The sequence below is a fragment of the Dendrobates tinctorius genome, unplaced genomic scaffold (genome assembly GCF_039654945.1).
Source record: "Dendrobates tinctorius isolate UK_male_01 unplaced genomic scaffold, ASM3965494v1 ptg000201l, whole genome shotgun sequence".
In the NCBI taxonomy this organism is placed as follows: Eukaryota; Metazoa; Chordata; class Amphibia; order Anura; family Dendrobatidae; genus Dendrobates; species Dendrobates tinctorius.
This window is the reverse complement of record NW_027361868.1, coordinates 13,962,733-13,985,515: the sequence shown is the minus strand read 5'-3', so window position 1 is coordinate 13,985,515 and position 22,783 is coordinate 13,962,733.

Here is a 22,783-nt window from a genome sequence, read left to right as displayed (position 1 = left end):
TTCAGTGATTGACAGTATTCCCTGAATGACTGTGCTTGCAGAAAGCTTACTACCCCTACTAAGTAATTGACAGATGGCTGTCAATCACTGACTAGCACCGCCCACTGGACTCTCATCCACATACAAACATTAGGGTATCAGACTACTTGCACAACATGACAAGTTCCCTTTAAATATTGTGATAAAACACTCCAGGATCGGCTTTGCTGGGGTCAAAGGTCACGTGCGTTCAGCATGAAACTCAGGCGCAGAGCTGGGATTCGGGTGAAACTGACCCTGGGTCAGGTTTATTAACGGTGAAAGCAATGCAAAAAAGGAAATAAAACATAAAACAAATCCTTGCCTGTCCGGCACTAACTAAACAATGGACAACCTAACTACCAACTGGCGGGCTTCTCCTGTCCAGCCAAACCACAGTTGCAGTGGGCACTGCTTCCTCTCACGTGTGTCTCTCACACAGACAAGCTCTCTGTGTTCCCAGGCTGAGACACTCACACAACCACCTGGCATCCTTTTATATCCACCTCCCATTATTCATTAGCAAGCAGGTGCGATACTGACCAGACTAGGCCACATAGGAAAGGAATCTGGGCGAGATATACCTGCCCTCATCCACTATTCCCACATGATTCTCACATATCCCCCCCTCTGCTCAGACCACTCCGGTCGAGCAATGACACCCGCCAAACAGTGCACTCGGGACAGGGCATCTGCATTTCCCATCTGTACCCCTGGGCGGTGCTCCACCATAAAAGTGTAGGCCTGCAGGGCAAGGAACCACCGGGTCACCCAGCTATTCCGTTCCTTGTTCAAGTGCATCCACTTGAGAGGGGCATGTTCAGTGATCAGCCTGAACTTTCTGCCCACCAGGTAATATTTGAGGGCCTCTAGAGCCCACTTAATGGCGAGGCACTCTTTTTCTACGACTGCATACCTTTGCTCGTGTTTATTCAGCTTCCTGCTGAGATAGGGGACTGGGTGTTCCACTCCGTCCCTCACTTGTGAGAGTACGGCCCCGATACCGGTATCAGAGGCATCTGTTTGTACCACAAACTCGCTGCGGAAGTCCGGAGTCACCAGTACGGGCTGAGAGCAAAGTGCCCGTTTTAGGCTATGGAAGGCTTCTTCAGCTGCTAAACTCCATTTAATTATGACGGAGTCTTTCCCTTTTGTAAGATCCGTCAGGGGGGTAGCGATGGCTGCAAAATTGGGTATGAACCGGCGATAATAGCCGGCGATCCCCAGAAAGGCTTGCACCTGCTTCTTGTTGACAGGTTGCGGCCAGTCCTGAACCGCCTGAATCTTATCGAGCTGGGGTTTAACAATACCCCTCCCAATTACATACCCCAAATACCGGGCTTTTTCCAGCCCGATATGACATTTCTTGGGGTTCGCAGTTAGACCTGCCTCCCACAGGTCGTCAATCACAGCTTGTACTTTCTGGAGATGAGTCTCCCAGTCCAAGCTGTAAATGACAATGTCATCCAAATAGGCCGAAGCGTACTGCCTATGTGGCCTCAGGACTCGATCCATCAGTCTCTGGAAGGTCGCCGGTGCTCCGTGCAGTCCAAACGGCATATACACATACTGAAATAGACCTTCTGGGGTAGCAAATGCCGTCTTTTCTCTGGCAGCCTCCGCCATAGGGATCTGCCAATACCCCTTTGTTAGGTCTAGGGTTGTAATATACCGGGCTTTTCCTAACCGATCTATTAACTCGTCGACCCGGGGCATAGGGTAGGCATCAAATTTTGAGACCGCATTCAGTTTCCTGAAGTCATTGCAGAACCGGATAGTGCCGTCCGGTTTAGGAATTAGCACAATCGGGCTGGACCAAGCACTGTGCGATTCCTCAATGACACCTAACTCTAACATGGCCTTCACTTCTCGGGAAACGGCTTCACGGCGCGCTTCCGGGATTCGGTAGGGCTTTACGTGAACTGTGACACCAGGTTCTGTTACAATGTCATGTTTCATTAGCGTAGTCTGCCCTGGTTTTTCTGAGAAAAACTTTTGGTTGTGAAGTAGAAACTGCCTGACCTCAGTCTTTTGCCGCTCCGAGAGAGTCTCTGCAACCCGTACCTCCGGTACGGGATGCGAGCAGACGGGACGGGCCAGCTCCGCAGACAAGGCAGACCGATCTTTCCAGGGTTTTATCAGATTTACATGATAAATCTGTTCAGGTTTCCGTTTACCTGCCTGGTATACTTTGTAGTTTACTTCACCAACTCTTTCCTTAATCTCAAAGGGGCCCTGCCACTTTGCCAGGAACTTACTGTCCACCGTGGGGACCAGGATCAACACCCTATCTCCGGGTGCAAATGTACGGATCTTGGCGCCCCTATCATAGATTCTTTTTTGGGCTCCTTGAGCCTGCATCATGTGTTCTTTGACTATAGGCATAACAGCCGCAATAAGGTCCTGCATTTGTGTGACGTGATCTATCACCGTTTTAAACGGTGTGACCTGACCCTCCCAGGTTTCTTTTGCAACGTCTAACAGTCCGCGAGGACGTCGGGCGTACAATAACTCGAACGGCGAGAATCCCGTGGAAGACTGGGGTACTTCCCTGATGGCAAAAAGCAAATACGGAAGTAAATAGTCCCAGTTCTTCCCATCCTTGTCTATCACCTTTCTCAGCATCTGCTTCAGAGTTTTATTGAACCGTTCGACCAACCCGTCTGTTTGAGGGTGATACACGGATGTGCGTAACGGTTCGATTTGTAACAATCGGCAGAGCTTCTTCATTACCCTGGACATAAAGGGGGTCCCCTGGTCGGTGAGTATCTGTTTTGGTATACCGACCCGACTAAACACATGCACCAGTTCCTTGGCAATCGTCTTGGTGGCCGTGTTACGCAAAGGGATGGCCTCCGGGTAACGAGTGGCATAATCCAAGATGACCAGGATATGTTGGTGTCCACGTGCAGACCGTGGAAGGGGCCCAACTAAATCCATCTCAATCCTCTCAAACGGGACTTCAATAATAGGTAGGGGTACCAAAGGGCTACAGAACCGAGGCTTAGGTGCAGAGGCTTGGCAGTCAGGACAAGACTCACAATATACACGAATATCGTGATGCATGCCTGGCCAAACAAAACAGTGTAATATCCTTTCGGTGGTTTTCTGGACTCCCAGGTGACCTCCCATCACATGTCCGTGGGCCAGTTCCAGCACCTGCCGCCGGTAGGGTTTTGGCACGACTAATAGTTGCACCGTATCTTCCACCTTTTTCTCTATCTGATAGAGTAAATCATTCTCCAGAACCATGTAAGGATATGCCAGCCTAGAGCCAGGTTCTACGGGTACCCCATTTATCACTTTTACATTTGTCCTAGCCTAAGAAAGGGTAGGATCCTTTATTTGCTCGCTTTGGAAGTCATCTTTCTGAACTTCTAAATCCGGCAAACGGGGAGGTGGACGGCTGTCGGCCTCCTCCTCTTCCCTGGTCTCCGTATCACCAGCCATGACTGAAAACGGGAACTGCAGGTCATTTCCCGCAGACTCTTCTCCCGAGTCTTTCGGGGAGACCTCTTCCAGGGTTTCGGGACCCACACGCGCCCTGGGAGAAGAATCATGTACCCGATTACCCGAGGGCATCAACTGATTCTCCCACAATTGCCAGAAGTGGGGAAAATCCCGGCCCAGGATAACATCATGCAATAACGCCGGGACGAGTCCCACTTTATGTTGCACAGACCCATAGGAAGTAATAATGCATATGACCGTGGTGAGGTACGAACAGGTGTCTCCATGCACACACGTTACAGAAAATTTGTCTGATGGTCCAGTCGGGGCTGACACCAGACTGGTCTTCACCAGAGTCACCACACTTCCCGAGTCTAACAATGCCACCACATTTTTGCCATCAACAGTTAAATCACACAGGTGTTTTTCCACATCCTTTTGACCGGCATTCACACTCACTACCCGTGCAACCATAGACATGCGGTTTTTAGAGTCTGCGACGTCGCACTGCATGGGTTCAGTAGTGACCGGACAGTTCGCAGCAATATGTCCCATCTCTTGGCAGCGGAAACACCTAACGGGCCCCTTGCTTAGACCATAGTTCGTTACTCTCAGCCTCGCAGTGCGGGCAGTCCCGTTTTCCTCCCCCACTGTCTTAGGGATTTTTCCATCTCCCCTACTCCCTGGAACAGTCTTACCGGTTCCACGTGGAGATGATGAAGAACGAGGTGGGGTAGCGTCGTCTCGGAGTCCTTCCGCCACGGAGTAACGTTCAACCAGATCCACCAGTTGATCTGCAGTCGTAGGATTTCCATGGCTTACCCACTTCCTCAGGGCTGGCGGTAGAGCTCTCAGGTACTTGTCCATGACGACTCTCTGGATTATCTCTGGCGCTGTCAACACCTTGGGTTGTAGCCACTGCTTCGTCACGTGGATCAGGTCAAACATCTGTGACCGAGGTGGTTTATCCGGCTGATAAGTCCATTGATGCACTCTCTGTGCACGGACAGCGGTCGTCACTCCCAGCCGGGCCAAGATCTCGGCTTTCAATTTGTCAAAGTCCTGCGCAGCTTCAGGTTCCAAGTCATAATACGCCTTTTGGGCCTCACCGGAAAGAAACGGGGCAATCAGGCCGGCCCATCGTGCCTTCGGCCATTTTTCTCGCACCGCCGTCCGTTCAAACGTGGTCAGGTATGCCTCGACGTCATCTTCGGTCATCATCTTCTGCCAGTACCGACTCACGTGAATCACTCTCGACTCTGCTTCCAGGTTAACATCAGGTAAGCTTGCCAGGCGCTGCGCCACCTGCTGGAGAAGCGAACGATCGGTAGCTGTCATGTCCACCAACTCCTTCAGCTGGGCCATCATCACCCGATTAGCTTCTTGCTGGACGGCGGTGGACTGTACCAGCGCTTTCACCACGTCCTCCATGCTCATGCTTGCAACGTGATGCCCGCGTTCTCCACCACAATGTGATAAAACACTCCAGGATCGGCTTTGCTGGGGTCAAAGGTCACGTGCGTTCAGCATGAAACTCAGGCGCAAAGCTGGGATTCGGGTGAAACTGACCCTGGGTCAGGTTTATTAACGGTGAAAGCAATGCAAAAAAGGAAATAAAACATAAAACAAATCCTTGCCTGTCCGGCACTAACTAAACAATGGACAACCTAACTACCAACTGGCGGGCTTCTCCCGTCCAGCCAAACCACAGTTGCAGTGGGCACTGCTTCCGCTCACGTGTGTCTCTCACACAGACAAGCTCTCTGTGTTCCCAGGCTGAGACACTCACACAACCACCTGGCATCCTTTTATATCCACCTCCCATTATTCATTAGCAAGCAGGTGCGATACTGACCAGACTAGGCCACATAGGAAAGGAATCTGGGCGAGATATACCTGCCCTCATCCACTATTCCCACATGATTCTCACAATATCTATATGCGTATCTATTATACTTATCTATTCATCTATCTATCTAATGTAGTAATTTTTACCACATTTAATCTTTGTTCTTCAGGGAAAATCCTCAGGTATAGGAATCACACGTTTTAGCTGAAACATCGGAAAGCCTATGTTATGATCTCCTGGCAGTACATTATTAGAAGAAATACAAAAGAATATGTCAGCCTGTGTCTACGACACAACCGGAGAGACCTGGAGAATTTTATGTGATTCTTCTATTGTAAAGCGTCAGGTATGACAAGAGATAATTGGTTATATTCTCATGTAAAATTTAGGAGTGTAAAGAAACCCTAAGGCGCAAGGGCTGACAACTTGTAACTTTATTTAAAAGGAAGCGCAAGTTCTGAGAACCTTTGTCTTATTTGTAGTAAAAGAACACTGTTATGACCCAAAGTGCTCCCTGTTGTCTTATCGTGAATCATCGCTTCTTTGCTGCAGACAGTTTTGTATGTCTAGGACTCCCTTGTGTTTTTCTCATTTTTTAAAGCAGTGAGTTTTTATGTCACTGAAATTCTCAGTCTTTAAGTGTTTTCTGAAAATTCCTCTGTATGAGATTAGCCAAAATGATTGTACAGAACGGCTCTACCTTAGTTAGAAATTTTCATCTCTACTGATGAATAGTTATGATCAAGCACTAAAATGCTAGAGTGCTCGGTGCTCAAATACTCGATTACTGAGTATAATGGGAGTCGAGGGGAAACTCAAGCATTTTTCCGGAGGGCAGGAAAATGGCTGAAATGTATGGAAACAGAGCTTAAATGGAATAGAAACAGCATGGGGAAAACATCTGGACGCATCTCTGGCTCCCAAGTCGGTGCTGGAAACTAAATAAATAACTTGGCTAATAAGTAAATAATTTTTGATATCCAGCCAAAGTAAAGCAGACAGCTGGGATCTGATATTATCAAGCAGGAAAGTAGTAATTTGGCCTTTCCAAGCCTATAAACAGCAGCCAGCAGCCACCACAGATTTGACACATCAATTAGATGCGCCACTTCTGGCGCTTTGTCCAGCTCTTCCCAATTGCTCTAGTATGGTGGCAATTGGGGTGATATTTTGGGGAGTTGATGTCAGCTGCGTAATGTAAGCTGGCATCAATCACTGGGGTTAGTAATGGTGAGTTGTTTATTAGATAACCCCATTACTAACCCGGTAAGAAAAAATAAAAACACGCACACATAAAAAAATACTTTGAATAAAAACTTCTCCACACTTTCCCTCTTTCACCAATTTATTATCAAAAATATTCCCACAAAGCTCCTCCAATGCAGCTTCTGTGACTGTGAATAGCAGTAAAGTCCAACTATTCACAGACACCGGGTAGTGATGTCAACTCTCATCAGAGCCACCATCTCAAAGTTACTGCTATTCTTAGGCGTCAGGTAGTGAAGTCAACCCTCATCATCATCACTGGGTCTCACTGAGTGCAGCAAGATTTGGCAGCTCTGATGAGCATCATAGTCACTACTACCCGGCACCTGTGAATAGCAGTCACTTTACTGCTATTCGCAGACACCGGAAACAGAATGGGGGAATGTGGACTATATTGGACCTTCGTGGCAGCATTTTAGATAATAAATTGGTGAATAAGGGATTGTCTATTGTCACGATTTCTGCCTTTTCATGTTTTGCAGGCATTACTTTGCATTTGTTGGATTACAGCAGACCTACATGGGATTTTTTTTTTAGAAAAAAAAATCAATAAATTGGGGAACTTGGGATAGTGTAGGGGAGTTTTTATTCTAATTAAGTATTTTTTCTGTCTCTATGTGTTTTATTTTTTACTACCAGGTTAGTAATGGGGGTGTCTGATAGATGCCTATTCAATACTAAACCCAGGGATTGATGGTAGCTGTTATTTTTGACAAATCACAGCTGTCATAAACCTCAACTACCATTACCCTAATTGCCTTTGAAGCAAGGCAATCGGGAAGAGGAAGGAAAAGTGTCAGAATTGGTGCATCTTATGTGATGCACCAGTTCTGGGGCAGTTGCGGGCTCTTATTTTTAGGCTGAAAAGGGCCTAATAGCCATGGACCTTCCCAGCCTGATAGTATAAGCCCACAACTGTCTGCTTTATCTTAGCTGGTTATCAAAATTAGGGGGGAACCTCACATCATTTTTTTAGACTTATTTATTAAAATGAGACCTGATCATGTGATACATCCAGCCAATAACAGTAATGTCAGCAGCCAATAATCATTGGTGTGTATAACAGGCAATCCCTGCATGTTTAATGGCTGCCTAACAGCCATGAAATATGCGGGGCAGGGACTCGAGCATGGTGCTCAAGTACACGAGATACTCAATTGAGTAACAAGCATGCCTGAGCATCCCAATGCTCGATCGAGTATCAAGCAGTGGAGAGCACACTCGCTGATCACTAGTGATGAGGTTTTGGGGTTTTTTTTATCGCTTTTTAACCCAAGAGCTGATATTCCAACTGTAACCAGAGTTTTATTGTGCCTTTATTATGCACAGGAGTCTCTTCAGAACTCAGAGCATAATAAATGAATGGTAAAAAATAAGTTGAAAAATGAATAGTCCACACCCCCTGGCCTTCACCTGCTGTTCCCTCTCAGGCATTCTTCTCCTTCATAATTTTTACTGCCTCAGGCACTGACTAGGCCTTGAGACATCATGATGTTACACGGTAACACATGTCATGATGACACGTGAGATCTAGATTAGGTTTCACACCACTGGCGGACACAGACAGAAAAAGGCTACCTGTTCTGACCTGCAAAGATCTCTCCCCGGCTCAGAGAGGTCACGGACTTCTGGCGGCCATTCTTCAGCTTCCTGTGATGCCACTTGGACAGAACAATTCATTCTCTTCTGCTCTGCTTTGTCCATGGGGCATCACTCTCAACGTCATGTGGATTGACAGCCAGCTCAACCTAACACAGTGGAGAGCTGACTGTCGATGTGACATCACAAGAAGCAGGAGAATAGCCGGCAGGAGCGGTTTAGTGACTTTGACCCCACTTCTACGTTCTGTTTGTTGATAAGAAGAGGGGACTTGAGTAAATCCTGACTGCACCCAGGGTTTGTTTGTAGTCTGTTACCATGGAGTCGCATAGGTTTTACATCAGTTGTAGATGAAAAATAATAGAATCATTCACCAAGTTCTTTTTTTTATACAATAATAAAAGTTAGTTGTAATAAATGTCTGTCTTTAAAAATTAGTTTACAGCATGACTTGCTACTGTCTTGTGTAGTTGTATTTAAGAAATGCATTAAAGACTATATTAATGAACCAAATAACCTCTGATTGTGGAGTATAATTAAATTGAGTAATGCTAAAAAGATTTTTCAGAAGGCAGGTCACAATGTTCATCAGAAGTATGTTATGCTTGTCACATAGCTTCAAAGTTAAAAAAAATGACAGCCGTTATGTAAATTCATCTGGGAGCACGAGATGGGGATGTACGGGGACGCCTCGTGTTTATCATGTTACATGCAATTTATTCTTTCAACCACAATCCTATAATTGACCTTAATCAATATAAAATTTATTTTAGGAAATCTCATAAATAACACAGCGAGCCCCGGCTGAGCTGTCACATCTGATTTTGCAGTGAGAAGACAAACAGATTAGTTATTTGTCTACGTTAAAGAAATACTAAACCTAGAACTGACAGATGAAATGAAACAAGACCTCACAAATTTTTGGCACGGAAAAAAGGGGTAAATCTTGAACTCTCAATTTCATTTTTGGCTGGCAGCTGACTGGGGCCAAGTCAATGGGCCAGAGCTTAACTATGAGTCAGGGGTGTGGGGAGAGGTTTCTGCTGCAGCCACTTGACTGACAGCCACATCCAGAAAACTGAGGGTGAGGGAGATATGACTGAGACACAAGGTAAAACAAATAAAAAAATAGCTTCACCGTGTCCTATATTATGATCCAGTTCGTCTTGCAATGTAGTGGGTCTCCAGCCAATAGTCGTGACTTGCGACTTATCATAAGAAAGAAATTTTGGCGAGTCCCAAAAATAGATAAAATACTCAAATTTATTTAAAATATTTTAAAAGATCATATAGGTTGGGGATACATCTCAACGCGTTTCTGGCAAAAGCCCTTATTGACTGAGATGAATAAGTGGCCTTTGCCAGAAACGCGTTGAGATGTATCCCCAACCTATATGATCTTTTAAAATATTTGCAATAAATTTGAGGATTTTATCTATTTTTGGGACTCGCCAAAATTTCTTTCTTATGACTGAGACACGTAAAGAAGATTTTAAAAAAATTGAACCTCAATCTGGGTTTTCAGTGGTGTAAGTTTTTATCTCTTTTAAGTACAGATCCAAATTTGACATTAATGGCTGCCATCTTTGAGTTGCCACATTTGGAGAGTCATGAATATGTATAACTTATTTAAATATTACTATTTTTGTACAATAAAAGATTTTCATAAAACAAAAAATATTTTTTTACATTGCCACGTTCTCAGAATCATATATTTTTTTCAATTTTTCCCATCACAGTATAAGGGCTTGTTTTTTTTTGCACAAAGTCATATTCTGGATGACAGTATTTTGTGGTAGATATGACTTTTTGATAATATTTTATTATTTCTGTATTTTATAACACTTTTTGGAGAAAAAAAACATTGTTATATTTTTTTACTTTGAATATTGTACTTTTGTATTAAATCAACTTTATTTTACCCAATTTTACAATTTTTTAGTCCCATTACGGGATTTCAGATTGCACTAAATTTTGCCAACTGTATTTGCCAACTATCCTGGAAGAAGGAAGCAAGTCCTATGCGCATAAAAGAGTTGGCAAATCTCGACAGGCGCTGGTGAAGCTTCACAAAATTGTTTTTCCCAATCACGGGGCTTTGAATAGGCATGAAGAGGGTGAGAAATGCGAGTGTAGGAGACAAGGAAGAGGTGTCGATCAGCAATGGATGGAGTGTGTGGACCGAGGAGGGACATGATTATGGTGGATAATCTTAACATCGTAATTGTCTTACAGTTATTATCCACCAATTGCAAATTCAGGGGGCATTGTAACGGGTCTAACAAGCTGGGGTACCTCTTTCAGTACCACCCCGTCTTTTCGGAGGTCCGCTCTGCGTTGGCTGGAGTTTGAATGAATGAATGACGCTGGCTGGAATTCCTTGGTTACATGGGTACATATAAAAGATCACTGCTTCTCCATGTATTTCCAGTCTGACAACACTTTACTCACAGGACACAGAATATATCACACAGATACAGAGGGCCGGCCAATAGAAAAACGGCAGGCCAGACATACATTACAAAAGCCGCAGGTGGACGGAGCCTGCCGATGTTTACTGTGGGAATTACAAAGGTGGGGGGAGGGTGGACAAAAGGAGAATATCGTGTCCCCTCTGCCCAGGGGCGCAGCCTGTGATCTGATGCATTAGGGACATGCATCTCACATGGAACCTATTATACATACATATAACTGCAGAACATATTCTGGGTGCTGAGTGGTTCTGTAACACGTAACAAGCATGAAAAAAGATGAGGAAGGAGCATGGCCTATAATAGGGGTGTGGCTGGGCAACATTTGTTATGGTATGCTACACTCCCGATCCGCCCACAAGTTCATTTTAAAAAGTTGGTAAGTGTGCAGTTGGGGATATACCATAAATGTTTACATGAAAAAAAGAAATCCTTATATTTTATATCTGCAACATACTTATCATGAAGAAAGTTATGCTGATTTTTTCATGGCCCATTACGGCTAACCAAAATGACTGCTCCATGTTGCATGGCCCTCAGACTTTTCCCATATCTCAAGAGGCCCAAGTTTATCATTAAAACGTACGACATTTGGCATTGATCATCTATTACAAGTTGTCAAAGCTCAAGGCCAATGTTTGCTATTATCACATTCTGCGATAAAAAGGTCAGATATACTAATTTATATTTAAATCATTAAAATGTCATGACAAACTTGGCCAAAGCAGATCTCAATATCTTTGACTTATTATTGCATGAGATCGGGGAGAACAATAGTGACACAATCGATTATCAACTCGGTAAAGTGGATGAGAGAGATGAGCAAATAAAGGCTAAAAAGAAAATGTCAATGAGCTTGTAGAGAAAGGTTAAAGCCAAAGAACATAATCATAGCACGACAGAAAAAAAAATCATTTTATTCTGAAAAATAATAAAAAGAAAAGTCACAGTTTAAGGCCCATAATGATGAATTTATACAATACATCTATACAGTATTTGATTTATTTTCTACACAGATGTGAAAGTGGATCTCAAAGTGGGTTCTTCAGGATTAAAACATTGATGGCCTATTTTTTGATAATTTAGAATGCCATGGTTCCTTTCTTCCGTTAAGTGTCAGGTGTGCCAAGCATCTAAGGAGGTTAGGACATCAATATTTTAGCCCAGGAAACTTGTTTATCCTAACCTTAATACAGATTTTAGGTGTGATAAGATCCAGGGAAACTACAGTAGTACTTGGAGTTGTAAAAAAAAAATAGAAAATAACAATTTATAGATGATCATAAACAGAGGAATCATGAAAAATATGTTAAGAAGCCAGAGGAACAAAAAAAAGAAGACAGGAAATTCTGGCCAGCAAAAGTTGTAGGTGAAATAATTTCTTGATGAAACTGAGGTTCATCATACACAAAACCATATAGTTTACTGACGAAACTATGTGGGACAATACTGTACTCTCTGTGCCCCGATGTTACACAAATGTAAAGGAAGAAGTTTTTTTTTAATTGCAAATTCTGTATTTCTGAGGTATTCTCTTCTACAATTATTCAATTTCTCTTCACCAAGTTATCATATGGCAGCAAAAAAAGTTTTCATGGGCCCATAATAGGTTGGGACGCATCAGTCCAAGTTGAAAGAATTCAACTCTTCAGAGCCATACATAACCAAAAGATATTTTTTTAAATACCAGGATTAATTCAGACTTGTAAACATTTTTGAAATGTCCAGTAGGCTCCCTAGTAAAAAGGGAAGAGCCTCAGACTACAGAAACTGAGTTGGGCTGAAGACTCCTGAAACGTCCTGCAAAGAACTTTTAGAAGGTTTCTTGCACTCAAGGCTGTGATGCTTTATTGTTAGACGCCCCAATGTCAAAAGGTGGGAGTGCCGATAGTGGTACCAATTTGCTAATATGCATTAAACGAGATTCAAAAGGGGTAGATAAGTGACATTATTGCCTATAACAAATGGACCAACATTAGATATGGAACTTGGTAATATTTTACACTCTGGATGTCCTTCCAAGATGCTTGATGTTTTGAAATCCAAGAACACCAGGTCTGAATATTGGCCAAAATATGTAAAAATGGCTATGAAAACATGCACCCTGTGAGATTTAAGAGTTCTGGGTGTATATATATCCTGTAAAGCAAACAATTTTCAGGCTACTCTTTTCACATTCATGTTCAATTGGTTCTAAGCAGCTGAACTGAAAACAGGTTAATGGTGACCAACTAATGGGAGATGAAAAAAACTACCTATTTGTCAAAGGGCTATTATTATTATTATTATTTATTGCTATAGCACTATTTATTCCATGGCGCTTTACATGTAAGGAGGGGTATACATAGTAAAAACAAGTACAATAATGTTAAACAATACAAGTCATAACTCATAACTGGTACAGGAGGAGAGAGGACCCTGCCCGCGAAGGCTCACAATCTACAAGGGATGGGTGAGAATACAGTAGGCAAGGGTAGAGCTGGTCATGCAGCGGTTTGGTCGATCTGTGGTTACTGCAGGTTATAGGCTTGTCGGAAGAGGTAGGTCTTCAGGCTCTTTTTGAAGGTTTCGATGGTAGGTGAGAGTCTGATATGTTGTGGTAGAGGGTTCCAGAGTAGGGGTGATGCGCAAGAGAAATCTTGTATGCGATTGTGGGAACAGGAGATAAGAGGGAAGTAGAGAAGGAGATCTTGTGAGGATCGGAGGTTGCATGCAGGAAAGTACCGGGAGACGAGGCCACAGATGTATGGAGGAGACAGGTTGTGGATGGCTTTGTATGTCATGGTTAGGGTTTTGTACTGGCTATATATGAATGGTGTAATGAATGATTGACTGAAAGGGATTAAGAATGTAAATTATTTTTGTAATGTAACACACAAATTGTCTGTCCAAATACAGACCCATTTATCTCTCAACAGACTTGCTCAACGTTCAACAGCTATCACTATCCTTTCTCTAGTGCGTTAATCAAAACATCACACAGATATTTGCCAAGATTACCACTAAACCCAAAAGCTTCAAAGTCATCTGTGAATAAAGAAACTTTTTAAATAGACACTTTGGGCACCCGGCAGCAATAACAGTCATTGTAACGCCTGAAGAACATCCCCCCAAACACAAAAATTTGCCTTCAGATAATTGGTCAGTCGAATTCTATGGAAATTAATTCCCAAAGTGATGACATGAAAAAGCACATGAAACACATCCAGGAGTAGATTAGAAGGTCTTGGAAGGTTGGCATCCATTTTATGACTTATTACACAAAACTCTTCCACCAGATTAATTGGCTTGTCTAGTTTCTCCCTAGGTAACCTGATGAATATTGCAACAGGGTGGGTTTCAGTCAAAGGAAAGACAATGTGGTTATTGGAGCCTTTGATTTTTCCTGTAAAAGTAGAACGCTGAACTTACTCATCGATTAACAAAATATATCTATAAGAAACTGTTATTGACTGCTGTCACCAGAGAACACAAACAGGAGATCATCCAAATAATGGATAATCAAGGGTGAGCTAGTCTCACATCGCATCATCCACTCTGACTCTGAAAATGAACTGAAAAGCTGGAAAAAAAGGCACAATTTGGAGCACACCAGGATTTGCTAGTGTCACCATAAAACTTACTTCCCTATTGAACAGCCTATCAAGTAGAAATAATAATGGTGAGCCGGATGGAATTGAAAAGCAGAGTTAATGTCAGACTTTACCAATAAAGCTCACCGGCCTGCTTCATAGTCAGAGGGCAATAGACCTGTAAAGGAAATGTATGTGTAACGATACACAGTCGTAGGTGGGGAACTCATCTCCTCCTCCCTGCACATTACATGAAAGTTCTGGTCTTGGCTGGGTGTGTAGACTTCTGTCATTTGGGCGGTACGCCCGTGCAGGCAGCATGTAACTGATGACGCTAGTTTACCAGGACCAGATGTTAACTAGTTCATGAAAGGAGACCACCACCATTTCAAATTAAATTTCTTTTTATTGAAGAGAAATTTGATATACACTGTATACAGCAGATATTAGGCATTTATCTTTAAGGACGTTGCTTCAACCACAAGAGACATGAACACACTCATCTCCTGCTTCCCTGAATACACTCTATATTCTTCCCTTACTTGCTCTACTTCCGTCTTCCTCTGTGGGGAACGAATAGATTGAGGTGTCATGCTAAAGCCCCTCACAACTACTCTGATTCCAGTCTACTAGAGTCTTAGACTCCATCCTATAGCAACACGTCCTGTGATTCCTCCGTAGGAGAGCATGTGTCCCAGTGTAGCGACACTTGATTTCATAGACGCTTAGAAGCTACAATGTTATACGTATTCTCTTCCTTTTGTTTCTCTTTACTTGTGCCTTCCATTACCTCTCTGATGATGACTCCGTACCATTCTGCTAGGCTTTCTGCCCCAGGCCAAGATATGCTCTCTCACGCTCTCTGTCCAGATCTCGGACTGCTACTTGCCTCTCTTCTCTGCCATCTTTTCTCTTACAGGCTCTTACTATCTGCTCCGGTAGTTCCTCTATTGCCACAAGGACACCCACTGCATGCAGCACTGTTCACAGCTCTGAGGTCTTTATCCTGCACCCTCTGGGCTTTTTCTTACTAAACTACCAAGTCCTTTCTGACCCTGCAGCATGGCCCTTCCCTCTTTTGGCTAAATTCTGGATGTAGCTTTATATTACCCAACTCACTGTCTGTTGCTGGGCAGACTATAACAACGTTATTGCCATCTTATGGCCATAATGCTTAACATCACATAACATTACGTATCACACAGTACACACTTCACATTACACTATACAATAGTACATGAAGGCTTCTCACTGGTCGTGGGCAATGTGCCCATATGTAACCAATATATCTCTCATAGTGATTCCATATTTAACTCATGTACCTTTTAGGGAAAGTCATTTGATGTATTAATCTACATTTCCCATTGATAAAGGAAAGTATTAAACTATCAAATAAAACAGGAGAGCTGAAGTTGTAAATAGGGACAAACAAAAATCCATGAAAAAGCAAAATATTATAGTTTAGCTACTTCCTTATTCCGAAAGAGGTTGGGAAAAATATAGGTAATATCGCTTGCATACAATACTTGTTGAAAAGATTACAATGGCCCTTTCTGAAAAGCCAGTAAGTTCCGGGTCTTCTTCACTTATCCTTAGCATCTGACAATGAGGTAGTGGCTATGGGCTAAAAAGGTGGAGATTTTTGCGACATTGTTAGCGTTGGCCATACATCTGTGCCTTAACTGCCTACTCAATATCGGGTTTCAGGGCCAATGTTACAAAAGTCTTTGTTATACTGCCATCAAGCACTGCTCCCATTGGACTTACATATATTAATTATTTCTGTACAGCTTTCAGGATGTTGCTGCCCCATGACCCAGCCGAGAAACACAATTGGCTTCAATCAGTTTGACATGGTCTTTGATACTCTCTGCTTTCTATCTTCTGACTTATCAGAGTGGGACTTATGTTCCTCCACCGTGTGCTGATCTATGGACACTAACAGCCAGATGTCCACATACCTGAAAGACTACAAATTAAATTTGCTGTCCCATCCTCTAACTGCGATCTTGAAAAGCTGCTTAGAAAAGAAAACATCTTTTATAAAATTCTTGCCTATGGAAGCATGGCAGGCGGCAGTATTCTTCTCCAACGTGGAGACACTTCAATACTAATTGGTGTTGCTGGGTTGGGGACAGATTTAATTCAGACAAGACTTTTAGCACTGGGACTAAACTGCTACCCCTTTTACCTGATTCGCAAGCACCAATGAAGTTAAAATCTGATTTGAAATCGGTACTGATGTATCCATAGGAGCAACCACATCTGTTGCTTCTGGAATGGCGTGACTCTTATTGGACACTTGAGACTATTTTCTAGTTAAATAGGTTGGGTCCTGACTCTTCTAGATTGCATACCAGACCTTTCGGAACTGCTGGACCTGAATTCAGTAAATTTAACTATTTTCTTTGGAAATCTCGGAGTAGTGTCAGGAGCAGTGCTACACATACCCAGTAGCCTTACTTTGGTAATATCAGTCAGAATAGAGGGAAGAGGTGTTAAGGGGCAAGTGGGATCTGTCCCACTCCCTGGACCTCCTGACATCATGCTTATTCCTAGCCAGAGTAGGAGCATTCTGCTGTGCCCAGGCTCGGACTGGCCCATAGGGTAACCGGGGAATCCCCTATGCAGATCTGGGCCCCCAACCCCACTGTATGGGCAGTACTTGGCATAATTCAATTGATTCACTCTGTACAGAATTAAATAAACTACCCAGTTTATTATTATATAGAGATATAGATAAATTCGTGAACAAGGGTCGTGTAATATTTGCATACAGGTGAAAAGTGGACCCCCCAAAGTCAGTGTTACTGGTGGGCCCTTGGCACCCCAGTCCGACACTGGCTGTGCCAATAAGGTAGCTTGGGTATTGCTATGGAAGTTCCCTGCTCAGGGTCATCATAGAGGAGAGACTCTGCAGTTGAAGAACTATTGGGTTGATAACCCTAAAATACTGGCATAGGGGTAACTATATGAGCAACAACATGTTGGTGAGCCACTGTGGATCCGCTTACTTGTGATGTTACAGAACAAGTGGGCAAGGTTAAGGAAGCATGGTTGGAAGTTCAAGTGACTTGGCCAGCACAGCCCTGGGAGCAGCATTACTGGCGGTCTTTTAGACAGCTTCTTCTAGTGAAAGATGAGAGAAAATTGTCGTTGAGATGGTGGTGGAAGCACTGAGTGGTTCGTAGGCCAAAATAGGCTGAACAAGTAGCAATACTAGGTTCTGTAGAGATATATGCAGGTTCTTCCAGTTAAGTCAGAACCTAGAATAAGAAACTCTAACCCACTGCCTCCGAGCAGAAGCCCAAGGCCACAAACATCATTTCTTTCTCATCCATACCGACTATAGGACGCCCAGAACTGAAAGAAAGCTGGAAGAAAGAGGTAGATTTCAGGGAAACTCACGTATATATTCGAAAAGGGACTACCATTGTTTCATCACAGTCAGGTTTGAGAAGACATTGACCTTGGGAAAGTAAATAGAACAATAGGGAGAAGAACACCTCTTTGTAAATTTAAATTAAATTAATCTTCCCTCTTATTTCTCATCAACAAAAATTTAGATGTCTCCTACAATCATGGACACACTCCTTATTCAGCTTGGTGTCCATAAAAACTAAAACATTTGGACCTCAACTGATCAGAAAGTGAAATTACATTAAACCAAACTAAGGACGCACATATGAAAAATGTATTCTAATGTACTAGTCTGGGGAGGATTACAAATTAATTTCTAAGGCTGTAAGACGCCAGAGAACCACAGTAGGAGCCATTATTTCAAAGTGCAGAATAAAATGTAGTGTTAAATCTTCCCAAGAGTGGTCACCCTTCTAAAACTACTCAAAATGTGCATCAATAATTTATTGTTTGTGTCCAAAGAGGCAAATCAGAAGTAGCACAAATTGTTCCTTCAATATCAATATCCAATATTCTATAATAAGGCCTCTTTCACACATCAGGTTTTCGCCGTCAGGCGCGATCCGGCGCTTTTGACAAAAACCGGATCCGGCGAAATGCAATGCCGGATCCGGTTCCCCCCCCATTGACTTGCATTTGCGCCGGATCGCGCCGGATGGCCATGCGTTTCATCCGGTTTTCGCCGGATCCGGCAATGTGTCGCGATCCGGCGTCTGGAAAAAACGGCTACTGTAACGTTTTTTGTCTCCGGCGAAAAAGCCGGACACGCCGGATCCGGCGCGTCCGGCTTTTTCACACAATGAAAGCCTATGAGCGCCGCAATGCGCCTGATCCGGCGAAAGCCGGATCCGGTGGCCGGATCCGGTTTTTTTGCTCTGCCCACAAGACATATATAAAAGCAAGACAGTGGGACCCACAGCCACACCCAACATGCCACCCAAGAAAGCAACCAAGCGCAGGAGAAGGCAGGAGACCACTGCAGCACCATCAGCACCACCACCACCCCAAATGGAGCAGCAAATGGAACATGCTGAGGAGGGGAGGCCAGCAGCAGATGAGAGACGGTAATTATCAAATCCCCCATTCCTCCAAACTAGGGCCATGGAATATCAAGATATTCATTGGCCCTTTGTTTCTCTTTATTCAACAGCCGCCCAATAGATGCAGCAGCAATGGCAGCAGCTGGAACACCACCCACAGCCATGGAGTCTGGCCAGCAGGAAGACAGCACATCATCAGCGTTTGACGGTAAGTTTTTATTTCCAAAATCCATCATCTCTGTAAATATATGTCTATTCATTGCCTTTTATTTCAAAACAGGATTCACAAGATGAAGAGGAGCTCCCAGAAGAAGAAGGAAGGGGTGGACAGACACTTGGAGTGGGCTCACAATTGGTAAGTTTTTTGCATCAAACGCAGAAACACAACATCACACTACACACAACACATAGAAAACAATGTTCTGCAGACCACACACAGCAAACAAATGCCTACATCCAAAGACATAACATTTTTTGTTTTCTTCTCTAGTCTTCCCAATCTGGTGCTCGGCCAAGAGGTCCTCGCAGTGCCTCCCAGGGTCGTCGGCGACAGCAACACGGCGGTCACCAGCGTGTAAGTATAAATATTTTTGCTTTGTTTTTTTGCACTTTTTATTTCATTTCTTTTGTGGAGGCTAATTATGTTATTTTTGTCTTTTTCTTTAACAGCCTTCACAGCGTGCTCCCGACTCTGACGGTGAGGATGGAGGACTCGATGTGGACCACCTCATCGATCTCGTCAGAGAAAGGGAGCCGCTCTGGAATATGGCTGACCGCCGCCATGCTGACCTTATCGTTACCCGACGACTCTGGGAGGAAATCTGTTCGCTCCTTGTGGGCCGCTGGGAGGACCTCGATGCTCGGGCCCAGATTAAAGAGCGTAAGTATATACAGTACCGGTTGCTTGATGTAAACCAGTGTTTCCCGAACTCCAGTCCTCGTGGTCCCAACGGATCATGTGTTCAGGATTTCTATTTACTATGGAAATCCTGAAAACATGACCCCTGGGGACCATGAGGACTGGAGTTTGGGAAACACTGATGTTGTATACTAACCACTCCTTTCTCGTTTCAGGGAACAGAATTGTGAATCGGTGGTGGTCTGTGAGGGATCGTTTCAAGAAGGAGTTCAATAAAGAGATGCGGGCCCCGAGTGGATCTGGAGGACGCAGGAGCAAGTACAAGTACGCACGAGCCCTGTCGTTCCTCCGGGAAACAATGGTCACTAGAAGGTAAATATTACACACCACATGTGAAAAAAAATGTTAGATGTAACTTTTTTTTTTCAGCCAGGGCCATACCATGTCAGTATTTTAATTGTTTTTTTTTCTCTTTATTCCACAGCACGGTGAGCAGCACTCGGGAGCCTGCACGATTGGACCCTTCTGAGGCGATCCCTGAGGAGACCGGCACCGAGGGACACTTCGACCGCCCCGGTACATCTGCACCTTCCCAGCCTTCCCACACATTCGACCCATCTGTCCCATCCACCAGCACAGGAGCATCGTGGCCGCCTACATTACATGAAGCTGCTGGTGAGGAGATCGCTTTCCCTTTACCCCAGCCTTCTGCCCCTGCCACCTCTAGTACACCTGCGGGTACTGGGCGGCAGCGGCAGAGGGGTCAGGAAAAGAGTTATGCGCCAGAGTTCTTGCATCTGAATGCATCTTTCCAGAACTGTCTAAAAGTCTTGTCAGAGCAAATCTCCGCAGGCTTTCAGCAGATCAACTCCAGCATTCTGGAGGTGAAGACACTTCTGCAAACCATGCATTCAGAAGCAAGATCTTCGCCAAACCACACCTTTTTCAGGTCTGTTGTGGAGCGCATGGCAACACTATCTCCTACCCAGCAGATGCATGTAATGCATTCGTGCCACGGTGCTCTACAGCAGGTTACCTCCCAACCTCCACCTCCCACCACTGTAGTTCCTCCACCTGCACCCCCTCCAGCCACTTTCCATCCTCCCCCTCCTATTACATCTGCACCCCCTCCAGCCACTTTCCATCCTCCCCCTCCTATTACATCTGCACCCCCTCCAGCCACTTTCCATCCTCCCCCTCCTATGACATACCAGCAACCTCCCCAGTACCAGCAACCTCCCCAGTACCAGACATCTCCCCACTTCCAGCAACCTGCCCCGTACCAAACTCCTTCCCCGTACCAAACTCCTTCCCCGTACCAAACTCCTTCCCCATACAACTTTCCATCAACATCATCTGCTCCTACAGTCCCTGCCCAACCCTCCACTCCACCGCCCACCACCTCTTCTGCCTCCCACATGTCCACCCATTCTGTAGCTTTTTCCACACCATCACCTCTAACTGTTCCTTCCCCACCACGATCCCAGTCCTCTCTCCACACTCCCATTGTCGAAGTGTCCCGCAGCCCCTCCAGCAGTATTTCCACCCCACACTACACCGAGTTATAATGTTTTTTTTGTAATAAAAATGCCCATTTGGTTGGTTTCAAACCTTTATTAAAAAAGTTTTTTTAACTTTAAAAACAGTTTACACAAAAAAAAATATTTTAAATAAAAGTTAAATTATTGTTTACACTGGTTGTCTGTCATTTCTTTCTGCGGCGAAATATGTTTAAAAAAAAGGTTAAATACAGGGTATTTAAAAGGTAAAAAGGTATTCAAAACCAGGTATAACTGTGGGTAAATTTTAGCTTTTTGCCCCAGTTGTGTTCCTGGTTGTGTTTGAAGCAAAGTATTTCACCTGAAAAGTTGTGTTTATTGTTGGTGATTTCCTAACAATGTACACAACTTTTGTTAAAAGGTGAAATACTTTGCATAAAACACAACCAGGTACACACCTGTGGCCTAAAGCTAAAAATAGAGACCATGACAAGATAGCCAACTTTGGTTGGCAAAGGTATATACTGTTGGTACAGAAGGTACACAAGTTTGGTTAGGGTACAAATCTTTCACACTCTGTCATCCTGCCAGTGTACTCTGCCTTGAGGTGACATAAAGTATAGTGCAAAATTGTCCCTCATTACTGAAACCGTCACAGAACTTCTAGTGGTAATGTCATGGTAATCTTGCAAGGTGGTTTCTTCAGCGGTGTCCTCAATGGAAATGGGTTCCTTGCAGATAACAAAATTGTGGAGTACCACGCAAGCTTTGATCACCTCGTCCACAGTTTCTGTCTTGAGGTTGATCGCAGTCAATAGGACCCGCCATTTGGCTGTCAGAATACCAAAGGTACATTCAACCATTCTTCTTGCTCTTGTGAGGCGGTAATTAAAAATGCGTTTTGGTCTTGTCAATCCTCTGCTAGAGTACGGTTTCAAAAGGTGTTCTGACAGCTGGAAGGCTTCATCCCCTACACAGACAAATGGCATAGGTGGACCAGATGTTTGCGGCAGCGGTCTAGGTGGTGGGAACTGGAAGGTGTTTCCATACAGTTTACGCCCCATGGCAGACAGTTTGAAAACTTGAGAGTCATTGGAGCGGCCATAGGCCCCAATATCAACCGCAATAAATTTGTATTCCGCGTCAGCGATGGCCGTGAGGACAATTGAAAAATATTTCTTGAAATTGAAATATTCCGATCCCGATCCAGCTGGCTTTACAATGCGGATATGTTTCCCGTCCACAGCGCCCAAGCAGTTGGGAAACTGACATATCTGTTGAAACTTGTCAGCAATTTCAATCCACCTCTCTGTTGTGGGCTCTGGTAAAAACTCTTCAGCTAAGGAGTCCCACAGTGCACGGCATGTGTACTTCACAATTCCAGATATGGTGGAAATCCCGAGTCTGTACTGGAAATGCAGTGACGAAAGGGATTCTCCAGTTGAAAGAAATCTGTGGGGAATTAAAAAACAATAAATTAGTTTTAAATCACAGCATTACATACCAAAACTGAGCTATAACACTTGGAGATACAAACTACCACCAACAAGATTGCAGTGAAAGTGTGCTCTGATGCGATCACATCCAATAAATGTGGCTTACCTTAAAGTCACCATCAGACGCTCTGCGGGTGAAACAGAGAAGCGGCAATAGGTGTCCGCTTTTCTTATGAGGTGTGCAATGCGCTCCACCAAGTAATCAAAATTCTCCATTTTCATCCGAACATATCCAAAAAATTTA